This window comes from Pleurodeles waltl, chromosome 5, assembly GCF_031143425.1.
Source record: "Pleurodeles waltl isolate 20211129_DDA chromosome 5, aPleWal1.hap1.20221129, whole genome shotgun sequence".
In the NCBI taxonomy this organism is placed as follows: Eukaryota; Metazoa; Chordata; class Amphibia; order Caudata; family Salamandridae; genus Pleurodeles; species Pleurodeles waltl.
In genome coordinates this window covers 834,058,098-834,072,607 of record NC_090444.1, presented here as the reverse complement: position 1 = coordinate 834,072,607, position 14,510 = coordinate 834,058,098, and the positions used below count along the sequence as shown (strand labels likewise).

Below are 14,510 nucleotides of genomic sequence, written 5' to 3'. Positions count from 1 at the left end.
TCTATATGCGAAGAAAAAAAACAAAACTTCAGGGGCATACTTATGCTGTGCAGACATCGACCCTTCGTCTGAGCACACACTTCATGGCTCCTGATCTGTCAAACCTGCTGAGTTTTAAGACCCCTTTCTTGTACTGTGTACCTAACGGATGAATGGAAAACATACCCGTGCTATTATCACACCAGCATTGTATAAAGCCACACGGGTATATAGTAAAAACCTACCATATCCACAAACGTAGGCAGCAAAATGCTGTGTTGACATAATTATGGTTGACTGTACTATCCTTAAGTTCGTCATCAAAATAGAAGCATTTCCAAGAACTGACTGCATTTGTCCAATACGTGGAGAGCAACACCTACTTGGCTGTCAAGAAAACGGTAGCCACTTCTATAAGGAATATGAGGTCAGAGTACAGTTGTATTTGGAAAATGGAAAGTTCCGATAAAATCAATGAAGAGTACTATTGTTTGGACATAAGGCCTTCAAAGGTCACCCTGTGCTTCTTCATGGGCATCATAATTCATATCTTCTAAGTGTAGTTGTGGAGAGTTCAGAAAGGTGAAGATATGTTGTAGAAATAAAAACACCATAACATGACATCTTTCATGGATAAGCAGCCAAAGTAGCATCCTAACGATAAACCTGAAATAACATTTTAGATCTGAGGTAAAGAGGCTTAGTTGTGGTGTGCCCGAGGGATCAGTACTTTTCCCACTCTTATTTACCATATATATGCTGCCTGCATTTGTACGAACTACTGCCCTCCTTGGTTATTCAATACTGTATGTACCACACCCAGCTGACTGTTAAACTTATTCCCACAGTCATCCATCCTGTCAGTAGTCAGAAGTCCGAAAAAAAGCGAACACGCACTTCATCACACATCATCTTCCCTTTCTTTATGGAACTTATAAAAATCGTATCTTTCATATTGGCTGAACATGGTACCACCATGAACGTCACACCATCTTCTTCTCCAGGATACTTGTCTTTTATCTATACTTTTTACTCTCTGCTTCGAGGACAAGTCGTCTTCCCTGCGATGCCACAAAAGGAAGCAGAAGGTGTCTATTTCCGCCCTCACATAATGAGAGCTCAGCTATGGGGAAGCTACAGAATTTGCTTCATCGGACCCGCTGCAAGTTGTTCAGTATTTCAATCTTGTTGTCTGATCGAAAAATGCTTTAAATGAGGGCATTTTGAAGGGTCTCACCACCCCGAGGAAAGAAAGCTCTCTATACCTTGTTTCGTGGAATCCCCTCACACAGTTCAGTTCTTTACGAACTCTCTATCCTTTCTACCTTCTCAGCCAGTTTTTTCACAAGTCTCTCCATGACGTGAACAGCACAGAGAGACTGTCATCATTTTCACAACAGTCTATGTTTGACTGAGCAAGGCCCTTTCTCCGTAGATACACTCCTCTTTCTCATGAGTGTTCCCAGTGTCCTTCATGCTGCGAAACTTCCTTAGATTTAAGGTCGTCACTGTAGCTTACTTTTTTCTTTTTTGTTACCCTTATTCAGTGCTTACCACTCACGAATGTAGAAACAACCTGAGTGGGCGTCTCCAGCCACAATCCCTCATTCAGGAGCATATTAATACTCTGTTTGCGCCAAATGTGCGTCAAACATTTTGACGCACATTCGGCGCAAACCTTGCACCTTATTTATACTATGACGGCAAACCCCACGATCGTCAAAATTCCTCTGTGTGCGCCATTTTCTGGATGCAGGAAACCACCTTGCATTAATGACATGCAAGGTAGGCGTTCCTGTCCAAAAAATGACTTTATGGCCTGTGCGCCTTATTTATACTCCTGCGTCATTTTGAAGCACAGGAGGGTGCAGGCCTTAAAAAACGACACTCAGCCTACTGTGCGCCGTTTTTTAACGCCTGGGTGAGGGCAGTCATTAGGGGCCTGTGAGGTCATGACCATGGTCTCTGATCATGGAAACAGCCCACAAATGCCCTTCCCTGCACCCAGGGACACCCCCTGCCGCCATCCCCACCCACCCCTGGAGGACACCCATGGATGGAGAGACCCATCCCAGGTAAGTACAGGTAAGTATTTTTTTAAACATTTTAAGTGGCATGGGAGGGCCTAACTTGGGCTCTCCTACATGCCACTGTGCCCAGTGTGCTCCATGTGCCCAGCCCCAGCAACCAGCTTATTTTTGTCTGCTTCACCTGTAGTGTACTCCATTGCGAATCAGCTGCCAGGAGCTGGAAATTATGTTTAAAAGAGAGAGGCATGGTGGGTGAACTGGGAGAGTGAACAATACACAAAAAGGAAAAAAATCAGGACATGTGGGTGGAACCTTGCTTCATAAACAGCATACCTTGTGAATGAAGCTTCATTTTAAAAACCTTGGGCCTCAGCAAAACATTTGCTTGAAATAATTTAAGAATGTCGGTTCCCATTTCAGATTTTTCTTTTTAATAATGGAACACCATCACATGGTACAAAACCACATTTAAAGCAAGTAGGAAAATGATACAGAAATGTGTGATGGTGAGTGAGGTTATAAAGAAACATAAGCAAGGACAAGTAAGACGGGGAATAAAGAAAGACATATTACAGCATGATCTGTGGACAGAAAGAAGAATCAAGGTTGGAGGCTGGTGGGAGAAGACAGAGGGTGTGAAAACACGAGCACTTACATAGAGTGCTCTAACACAAAGAAACAAATAGCTCCCCAAATGCGAGCAGTGGATGGACACAGGCACTTGGTTCATGCTCTAAAGGGAGGGCCAAACACAAGAAGAGGCATGATGCATTCATGCTATGGGCAAACAGGAATGAAGGATGCAAGATTAAAACAGAAATGAACAAAAGGTAAGCCAAAAGGTGGGCTGCAGCCCACTGATTGTAAACATGTATTGAAGAGACAGCACATGAGCTGTCAAGCCAAGACCTGAAGAAGCACTGACCAGAATTAAGAAATGGATTCTCCAGCTTCAAAACTAAGATTTCATCATAACTTGAGAACTCAGGTCTGATAGCCTTTCATATTATTAGTCACAACACCCACCTGCTCATGAATAGTGAGACAGCAACAATAACACCACTAAAACATCAGAGTCACTCATAACCCACTTACATAGATAAGATACCCCTTCAAGGTGAGTAGTTTGAGTTATTCACTGAAATATTCTCCTCAGTCTTCCCAACAGTTGAAGATCTATGTGCGATAGGCACATAGGTTTAAGAACTTAAATTCTTTATGTTCATGTTGGACGTACGGATGGACACATGCATGCACTGTGATGACCAGCATGTCATAACAAAATAAATAAAAGGGGATCTAGGGCGCACAATTGCTATAGCAAACTAGTGCATGACAGCCTCAAGTATTGTTCATTGCACCTTGGAGGGAAAAAGAGAGTGCTAATTATTAGAAAGGTTTGTGCACTAGGAGAGTGTTAGAAAGAATAAAGGAAAGGAACTTCTTACAAGAGGTCTTATTCACATTGAGCAGGCCTTAGTTAATGTTCTCATCTAAAGAGTGCTTTCAGTTTCTAAAGGGGATGTAATAGTTAGCAGACCTTCCCTTACTCACACGCACTTTGTAAGGACTTAGGCCCTCATTCTGACCTTGGCGGGCGGCGGAGGCCGCCCGCCAAAGTCCCGCCGTCAGGTTACCGTTCCGCGGTCGAAAGACCGCGGCGGTAATTCTGACTTTCCCGCTGGGCTGGCGGGCGGTCTCCTTCAGACCGCCAGCCAGCCCAGCGGGAAAGAGGCTTCCACGATGAAGCCGGCTCGGAATCGAGCCGGCGGAGTGGAAGCTGTGCGACGGGTGCAGTTGCACCCGTCGCGTATTTCACTGTCTGCGCAGCAGACAGTGAAATACATTTAGGGGCCCTCTTACGGGGGCCCCTGCAATGCCCATGCCAGTGGCATGGGCACTGCAGGGGCCCCCAGGGGCCCCGCGACCCCCCCTACCGCCATCCGGATCTCGGCGGTCCGACCGCCGGGATCTGGATGGCGGTAGGGGGGGTCAGAATCCCCGCGGCGGTGCAGCAAGCTGCGCCGCCGCGGAGGATTCAATGGGGCCGCGGTACACTGGCGGGACCCCGCCAGTGGTGCCGGTCCGACCGCGGCTTTACCGCCGCGGTCGGAATCCCCATTGAAGCACCGCCGGCTTGTCGGCGGTGCTCCCGCGGTCCTCCGCCCTGGCGGTCAAAGACCGCCAGGGTCAGAATGAGGGCCTTAGTCATTAGGCAGCTGTGCTGGTTTGTTGATTGTTGTGGAGGGGAAGCTTGGAATCCAACAACTATATCCGATGCTGTATTTTTTCAATAGATCCCTTTATTAGTAATAGTAAGCAGACAAATAGGTCACATGTTGTCATACCTTGACATGGCCTAAAAATAACAGTTTTTCCCCAATATTGAGTCTTCACCACTCCATCAACCCTCCGCTTATCTGCTTCTCAGAATGTGAGAATTGGATTGGTTCAAGTAGATGGAAAAGCCCCAGACCAGCCCAAGCATGGAAAGTGGTGATACCCCCATGTAGTCATTCAATTTCCCCAAAATATTTGTCCATTTCCGAGGACAGACACAGCTTTCATATGCCACCTTCTGGGTCAACATTCACTGTCCCTCTTCCAATTTCGCACTTGTGCTGCCTGTGCCACCTCTTATAACAGAGCAATATTATATGTGGCTACTGCCAGACTCAGGACCATCCAAGTTTGCTCCATACGGTTTAAGCCAGTTGTGTCCCAGGCATTTAATAGACACCCTTCAGCTGAAGTTGCCATATTACTCCCACACAGATTGTTCATGAACGCAACCACCCATTTCCAAATGTGTTGTATCAGGGGGCAACTCCAAATAATGTGAAAAGAGATACTCTGGTGGCCACACTGTCTATGACAGCTTGTGTCAGTTGCCCTCCCCATTCTTCCCATGGTGGTACATGTAAAGTACCTAAGATGTGTGGAGAATCTTCAGTTGTACAAGGCAGAAGCCCAACCTAATGGCTGTCTCCCTTGGGGAGGCCAGGGCTTCAAGCCATCAGTCGTCCTCAAGACCCTCCAGGTCCCGGTCCCATTGCTCCTGCAAGTGCTTAAATGTGTCCGGTGAATTATTAATCAGTTTCTTGTATCTGATGGAAGTCGCCTTGCCGGGCATGGGGTCGTTTAGCAATCGATCCTCTAGTGTTTGGGACTTAGGGATGTCCTCTCCTCTGGGGAATACAGCCCGGAGTGAAGGTAGCAAAAAGTCTTGGGGCCAGTTTTACAAGAAAGTGGCGCATTAGTCCCGATGCGCTCCTTTTCTTGCATGCTCCTACCATCACCTAACGACACCATGGTTGCTCCATATTTACAATATGGCACACCATGGCGCACGTTAGGGCAATAGCGTCAACATTTTTTACCCTATTGTGGCGCTTTGCTGCACTGGCATCAAACATTTTGACGCTAGTGCAGCAAAGTGCCAGGAGGCTCATTACTTAGAATGGGTGAGTCACTTTAACGCATGCATTGAGCAGGCATTAAAAATTATGAAAAAATGGCGCAGTAAAATCTTGTAGATTTCACTGCGCCATTTTTGTGAGCCTCCTAATGCCGGAATGCCCCCAATGCATACATTATGCCTGACGCAGGCATAATGTGGCGTAAGGGGTCGCAAAGTGGAGATATGCATGCATTGTACCACTTTGTTAATATGGCACGGCAAAAATTGCCTCCTTGAGCCATATTAGCCTAAAAAAATGACACTAATGTGGCACAAGGAGGTGCTAGAGCCTTGTAAATCTGGCCCTGGGTTTGGCTAATTGGTAGTCTTGTTATAGGTAGGCAAATGGGACATCTTCTCCCTGTGCCAAGAGATTTCCCACCCTGGAGTGTCCATTAGATCCCACTTTGAAAATCCAGGTTGTAACCCCTCAGTGTCAAGTGCCTCAGAGCCCCACAGAGGGGTGGTCTGAGTCATCCTGCTTCTCCAGGCAAGTGCGCAAAGTGTTGTGTGCTAAATGTGGATCATTAATGCCACCGAGCCTCTGCGGTTGACACAGCAGCGGTTTGCCTATCGGGCTCTAAGGTATCTCCTGGTTACATGTTTTGTCTATCCGCACAAAACGCAGGGTCATTGACTATAGCAGTGGTTCCCAACCTGTGGTCCGGGGACCCCTGGGGGTCCGCGAAGCCTTCTCAGGGGGTCCGCGAGAGCCTAACATTTTTTAAAATATTAACAAATATTGACAAATTAGGTCCCCAGCTTCCAGTAATGACTCAGGTGGGGGTTCCCGGATTCCAATGATGATTCAGTGGCGGTCCCTGGGATCCATTAATGTTAAAGTGGGGGTCCACAGAAATCAAAAGGTTGGGAACCACTGGACTATAGTATGGGCCCAGTGATTGATGGTGGTGAATTGTGTAGTATTTTTGGATGTTGGGGAGGGTGATTCCTCTTTCATACCATCCCCTTTTCAGTTTATTAGTGACTGATTCGCACTGACCTCCATCTCAAAGGGGTGTCCTACTGTCTCTCTCAATTGCTTTCAAGTAAGTCGCAGGGAACGGGTGAGGTGGGTTGTGCAAGGCATACAGGAAGAGAGATAGGGCCATCATTTTGAAAACACTGCTCTGTCCAGAAAAGACAGAGGAAAGGACTACCACTGTTGGGCATCTGTCTTTAATTGTGCCAGCGGTGGCAGAAGGTTTTTGTCATAGAACATATCAGGGTCAGTGGTGACGAGCATTCTGAGGTATCGGAACTCCGCTTTAGCTATTCGAATCTTGCATCCCAGAGGCAGTCTCAGCATCTGCCCACTCATGATATAAATCAGGGATTTTGCCCAATTAATGGTATAACCCAAATAGCAACCAAACTGGGTATGACTTTGCATTATTCTATCAAGTGTGAGGGCAGGATCTGCCACAGAGAGCAGAATGTCATCTGTATAAAGCAGTATACTATCTTCCCAGTGTTCAGTCCATCACAGAACTCGAATTGGCAGGTCTCTTCTTATCCAGGCAGCAAGGGGTTCTAAAATGAGTGCACAAATTAGGGTTGTGAGCGGGCACCCATGAGGAGTACCCTGTAGGAGTCTAAACACCTGGAAAATGCTCCTATTACCTGTGATGCCTGCAAGAGTTCAGTGTACAGGAGGTAATGCCACTCAATATAGCAGTGGCCGAAACCCTTTTGGCCAGTACTTCAGAGAGGTATGGCCATTATATCATGTTGAATGCCATTCGGGCATCGAGAGAGAGGACAAGATCGTCCTCCCGGAACTTGTCTGCTCGGCCCAGCACTCCATGTAGGCACCAAGGGTTGAGTGCAGTACTTCATCCTGGCATTAAATGAGATTGGTCCACCTGGACCAGTGTGGAAATGATGGGTATGAGGTGGGAGGTTAATGACTTGGCTGATATTTTAATTTCGGCTTAAGAACGAAATGGGCCTATATGATGCTCAGCTCTCTGGTAGTTTATCCTCTTTGTGTATAACAATGATAGAGGCCAGCTTTTGGTCCACAGGAAGTAAGCCCCTATCCCAGCCTTCTTTGTACATCTGCAAAAGGTGTGGGGGGCAAGTTGAGGTGCTACTCTTCTTGGCTTTGTGATGAGTTTTGTTGCTGGTGCAGATCTCCGGGATCATATTGATGGGGCCGGGCACTGTTGCCACATTGTTGTTGTTTGGTACAGTCTTTGGGTTTTGTCCGACCCACCGGTCACCAACCATCTAGCCAGTCCCAGGCTGCATCCAGGGACGTGAAGTACCAAGTCCTCCCATTCGTCACCACTCTTAATTGTGCTGGGAACATCATGGAGTATTTAAAGTGCCACTCTCTCAAAGTCTTTTTAAGTTCAACAAAGCTTCTCTGTAATTTCTTACGTTACATCCAAGTCATGGAAATAGACTAGGTGAACAATAATCTGACAAGGTGGGTCTCCAGGTTCTGGTGGGGAGCCCGGGACTCGATGAGCCCACTCGAATGAGAATTAGTTGGTGAGGCCCTTGGTTTTTAACTGCTTTAGTGTAAGGTCTTCCACAAAAAGATCTACAGCACGGCCCTCCAATCGTTATGGCACCCCAAATTGTATGGACATTGTTCCTTTGGGAACAACTTTCAGCATTCTCTAACTTTTCCCTAGGGGGACGTGATCACACTCAGGTCTTTGACTTTCTTCTTTAGGATTGTTGTTTCAGCTTGGAGGGTGGAGAACGAGTCCTCTCCTTCCTTCATTCCTTGATCCGTGCTCCCATGTTGTGTAGATCTGTCCTCATCAATGTGACTTCTGTGGAGATGGAGTCATTTGTTTTGTCTCCAGGGAGCCGCGAACATCCTGCAGCGCCATCATAATGTCTTTAAGGGTAAGTCGGTCCCCATCAGGAGCAGCATAGTTAGGTTGGCTCTGCTGCTCTTCCACTATCACTGCATTAGCCTGACTCTTAGGCAAATTCAATTTTTCATACTTCATTCAGAGCATTCCCCGTGCATTTTTATCTCCAGTCATTGTCCCAAGTTATGGAAACACAGTGCTGGTTCAGAGGCAGTGATGGGGGATGCTGAGGTAGTCACCGACACCAGCCAAGTGGGTCAAACTAGGTCTAATGTCCCACTGAGGCCTGTTGGTTTTTCCTCGCAATCACTACTCCTTCCATCTCTCCTTGTGGGCAATTGCAGAACAGGAGCCATGGAGGTCAAGGAGGTTGGGGGACAGTGCTGGCTGTCCGCTGCACTATTCATCTCTTCCTAGTGTTGTTTAGAGTTGATCACTTTACAGTGGGAGAGGGGACTACCCCACACAATTGCACTGGTGTCTATCTCAGGCTTGTGAGGATTGCACTGTCCAGGTCCTGCACCGAGCTACAGCCATGCAAGCTATAGAGGTAGCAGTTTATGTTTAAGATCTGCCCCAAGCCAATACATTGCTATGGAAATCTGTGTCTTTATGGAGTTCTCTGAGTGCCTGGGAGGGGGTGGCAGTAGGCAGTGATTCCTCCCAGCTGTGAGGCAGTGTGGCATAGGCCATCCACAGACGTAAGCCAGGCTGTATTTTGGGGGATGCATCAGCCCCAATACCCTCCACAAGCTTCTTACTATTAGTTGACACCAGTAAATTGGCATTGCTTGCCTCCCAGGTCTGTCTTCCTTGAAACGGGACCCAGCACAATCACAAGCACTCAGTTGAGGCCAGGGCACACCCTCACTCAAATCACGGATGTCCACCTTTACTTGGGCAGGGGGCACGGTCACAGATGTACACTCTCAGGTGTGCCATCAGATGAGCCGCTAAGCACCGGCTGCCGCACACTGCATCCCACCGCTACTGCCCGTCCAAATGGCCAGTATATCGTCAATACATCTCCCCCAGAACAAGATGTGTTGGGTGATGTGAGTAGGGCATTTAGACCAAAGATGTAGCTTTTCAACTTGTCCCATATAGAGATTGGCATATGAGGGAGAAAATTTGGCTCCCATAGCCACCCCCTGACGCTGTTGGTACCATCTTCATTCATGTAGGATCACATTGTTCTCAAGAACCAGTCATGTTAGGTCAAGGAGCATTAGGGTGTGTTCATATAGTGTGGCATTGCGATCCGCGAGGGTTGCCGAGAGCATGTCTAGACCCATCTCTAGGGGAATGGATGTGTATAGAGAACTCACATCTAAACTAACAAAGGTACATTCCTCTGTCCATTCAATGTCTTCCAGTTGGCACAATAGGTCCCTTGTATCCTGTATGTATGAGGGTAGATTGTGTACCAAAGGTTGAAGAAAGGAGTCAATGTATTCAGAGATCTGTTCTGTTGGGGAACCAATGCCAGAAATGATGGGTCTACCCAGTGGGAAGGTCCCTGATTTGTGGACCTTGGTTAAAATGTATATGCAAGGGGCCCGTGGTGTACCGTTGTACAGGTATTTGTATTCCAGGTCTGACAGGAGGCACAAATTCTTCCAATATGTCAACTTGTTTTCAGTCGTATTAGTGATCCCAGGCAGGGGGTTGTCATGCAGCTGTGTGTATGCCTGTTTGTCACTAAGTTGTCTTTTGATTTTGGACACGTAATCAGATCTGTTCATTACCACTACATTACCCCCTTTGTCTGCCTCCCTGATAACTATGTCAGTGCATGTAGAGAGTCTTCACAAGGCCAGATGTTCACCATGATTAAGGTTGCTATTCGATCTAGGTGCATGTGTTTTGAATTTGTCCTCAAGTAGAAACAAATCAGCAATTACTGCTTTATAGAAAACATCAATGTTATTGTCAGGAGGTAGTATCGGTACAAAGGTAGATTTGGTTTGAGACCACTGACAAGATCCAAATTTGGTGGAATGTCAAGATGGGATAGTAGTTCCTCCAAAGAAGGGGTTGGTAGGGTGGTAGTGTCTAGTGATAGAATCGTATGAATATCCTGTAAGTCCCTAATTGATTGATTACATGTGGGTAGAGGGGTGTGGGAAATTTTGTTAGTCACAGGTTTGTTAAGAAAGAGCTTTTTAAGTTTGAGGTGACGTATGAATTTGAAGAAGTCAATATGTATGCTGGTAAAGTCAGGTTTGGAAGTAGGACAGAAGCCCAGACCTTTTTTCAATACATTTATTTCTTCAGTGGACAGATCAAGGGTAGACAGATTGATTACCTGCACAGAGTCAGCAAGCGGGGTGGGGGGAACCGGATTGTTGTATATGTTCATGTTCTTTGGGTCTTTGCTGTGGATCGAGTTGTTACACCCTCCCTTCTGTTTACCGTTATGTTTGCTCCCCCCCCTGCGGATGGGTTTGGGTTTTGGTTTGGTCTGTTGAAGTTTTGATGTACACCCCTTCTGTATCGGCCCAGTTCCTCTAAAAAAGACGAATGTTGAGGGGCATTTTGAAGAGGTAAATTACTGGAGGACCCTTCTGTAGATGAGTCCAGACTATTGCTTGTAAAATTTGAAACGTCTGATAGACTACTGGTGGTTGACCCAACCGTAGTGGTGGTCTCGGTTTATTTTACCACTGGCATCTTTATTAACCTAATCAAATCTATGTGCAAAAGTGTATATTCGACCACTACTATAGTTGTTCTCATCCCTGATAAGTTTCCTCATTTTCTTGTCCTTAATGTACAATTGGTAACCATTGAGTATCTCTTTCAAAATGACATAATTTTTGTTGGTTGCCTCAGGGAGGTTAAGATTTTTAATCTCCTCCTCAAGGGAAGCGATGTCGAGCAATAATTTGTCCCTTTTTCTGTCAGCATGTTTGATAAGTATATTTATCATGCCAAACGAGGTGGAGGAAATGAAGTGTTCCCATTCCCCTAAGAGATCGGGTCGAGGTCATCAAATGAAGGAAAGATTATCACTCGTAACCCCCTAGGTACCTGTTTCAGTTCTAAGTATCGTTTAAGGGTTGTGACGTCCCACCATCCTGCTAATTCCTGTTTCTTAAGTCTCTCTAGTTTGATAAATTTATGTCTAAGTCCTTCCTTTGAAGGTGCATCACTCCCAGTATGTAAAAAAATGTTTTTTTTCTGGAAAAGTTCAGCAGCTAAGGTGTCCTGATTGTCATCAAATGAGGCCATGTCCAATAAATTGATATAGAAAAATATGGTCAGAAGCCAGTCGTCAAAAAGTATTGTGACCCAGAGTGCAGCTCACCGCAAAAGGACAAAGCTAGGCCTAGGGCAAGAATAAGGGGGTAGTAAGGGTGAAAGGTGCCACACCTCCAGGGAGTATACACAGTATGTATTAGTGACAAATGTTAACACAATCAAAAGTTGGTGCCAATGGTCAGGTGTCTTACTACCCTGTAGACACAGAATTGAGTATAAGCATACACAATAACAATAAGCACAATGCGACCACAGCACACAAAGGTACAGTACATTCAAGTAACAAGGATTTGTATCCCTGGTAAGTCGCTAAAGTTGAAGAAACATTTTCTTTATCACCATTTTTAATTCTTCTTGAGCACGCTTTACCACAGAACCGGGCTCTTTGGTCACTGTGTACTTGGCACATTAACACTATTTGCTATTTTTGGGTTCGTATTACCAATCTGGAGCACATTCCCCATTTGCCCTTCCATGGACTTTGGCCGTTCTTTGTCTGACTTCAGGGTTTTGCACTTGTGGTGTCCCTCTAACTAAATACAACCAGCATTTTCTCTGGACATTGTTGTGCCATGTCTACCTTCTCTCTTCTCTGTTCACTTGGGCTGTACATCTCTTGCTATATTTTTTAACTTATATCTTTTTTCTTTGCAAAAACTGTGTTACTCAGTTATGGGTATTATTACACACAAGTATGTTTATATTATTGTTTTGCAGCCTTGAGGAAGTCACCTGTGTGACGAAACATGTGTTGGCTGTGTTTGATGAACACTTTCTCTGTATAAGGCAAACTGTGCCTTCAATTAAAGAAACTTCCTCCAATGAACTTGGGATATCTGCGTATTCTTTCTTCAACTTCAACGACTTACCAGGGATACAAATCCTTGTTACTTGAATGTACTGTACCTTTGTGTGCTGTGGTCGCATTGTGCTTATTGTTATTGTGTATGCTTATACTCAATTCTGTGTCTACAGGGTAGTAAGACACCTGACCACAGGCACCAACTTTTGATTGTGTTATTATTTGTCATTAATACATACAGGGGCATATTTATACTCCGTTTGCGCCGAATTTGAGTCGTTTTTTTCGACGCAAATTCGGCACAAAACTAACGCCATATTTATACTTTGGCGTTAGACGCGTCTAGCGCCAAAGTATGAGGAATGAGCGTCATTTTTTTGCGTGAACGCCTTCCTTGCGTTAATGAGATGCAAGGTAGGCGTTCCCGTCTAGAAAAATGACTGCGACGCAAATGCGTCGTATTTATACTCCCGGGCAAAAATCACGCCCGGGAGTGGGCGGGGCAAAAAGCCCTGCATTTGCGCCTTTTTTTAACGCCTGGGTCAGGGCAGGCTTTAAGGGACCTGTGGGCTCAAAATGAGCCCACAGCTGCCCTCCCATGCCCCCAGGGACCCCCCCTGCCACCCTTGCCCACCCCAGGAGGACACCCAAGGATGGAGGGACCCATCCCAGGGACATTCAGGTAAGTTCAGGTAAGTATATATATTTTTTTTTATATATTTGTTTTGGCATAGGGGGGCCTGATTTGTGCCCCCCTACATGCCACAATGCCCAATGACCATGCCCAGGGGACATAAGTCCCCTGGGCATGGCCATTGGGCAAGGGGGCATGACTCCTGTCTTTACTAAGACAGGAGTCATGTAAATGGCGTCTGGGCGTTGTTAAAAATGGCGCAAATCGGGTTGAGGCGATTTTTTTGCCTCAACCTGACTTGCCCCATTTTAAGACGCCCTAACGCCATTTTCCCCAACGCCGGCGCTGCCTGGTGTACGTGTTTTTTTTCCACGCACACCAGGCAGCGCCGGTCTGCTAGCGCCGGCTAACGCCATTCAATAAATACGGCGCCCGCATGGCGCTTCAGAATGGCGTTAGCCGGCGCTAAACTTTTTGATGCTAAACTGCGTTAGCGCAGTTTAGTGTCAAAAAGTTTAAATACGGGCCACTGTGTATACTCCCTGGAGGTGCAGCACCTTTCACCCTTACTACCCCCTGTCTCTTTGTGAGTGGATGAGGTGTCCTTCGGTGCAAAAGGAGGGAGATTGGTATCCCCACCTCCAGTAGCCTCCTAATTACAGCCTTACCGGCACAGGGGACGAATGGTGTGTCGGGTGTTAGGGGTTTAAGCCAGTGGACTGTGGGAGCCACCTTAGCAAGTATCCATCTTGCTCGGCGGTTGGCCATGCCCCAATGCTGTATTTTTAAGACATTAGTTTGTCTTCTTATGTTGCCCAACTTCATTCTCTTCCTAGATACACCTTAATAACTACATTTTACCTTATTGATTAAGTAAAACTCAAAAGAGAGATACCACTTCGGAAATGAGATAAAGTGAGTAACAAGCATGTTAGAGGTGTGTTTTTGTTATCGCTGTGACAAAGAGTATGAATATGTTCTGGAACTACATGTAGAGAATTCACAAGTAAAGGGTAGCTGTAACTCTTTTCTCTAGGCCCTGCTCTTACCGGGGACCGCATGTTCATGTTGCATCATCTGGTGGCGTAATGAAAAACAAATTTGACCTGTTCCTTTGTGGGGAAGCTAATGCGGAGACAGAACTAAGTGATACCAAATACTGTATTTTCCATTTCTCCAGTGGAATTGTTTCCTTCATTACAAGCAGCATGCAGTATGACTGGGAAACCAATAAGGATCCCGCACATTTTTTGGCCCAGGTCCGTCAAAAATTTCTGACATGGTTGATAGTAGGTGATACATCAATTAGTGAAAACTTTTGCAAACACCTCTGAAATGTACTGTGTGGAATATACCCTATTAATCAGTACCTCCTATTCATCGTAATCTTTGCTACCCAAATCCAGACCTTTCTGGTGACCCATGATGACCCTGTAGTCTACCACTCATCATCCTTCTGCAATAAATCATGGCTTTGTTTTCATCCACTCTCCAAAGGAAACATGTA

The 14,510-nt window shown here is 45.9% G+C and overlaps 1 protein-coding gene across 1 annotated transcript in view; it reads right to left on the bottom strand.

Annotated features, from left to right (window-relative positions):
* Positions 1–14,510, bottom strand: part of ARG1 (arginase 1) — a 221,880-nt gene that overhangs the window by 141,706 nt on the left and 65,664 nt on the right. The gene's annotated exons all lie outside the window — the stretch shown is intronic.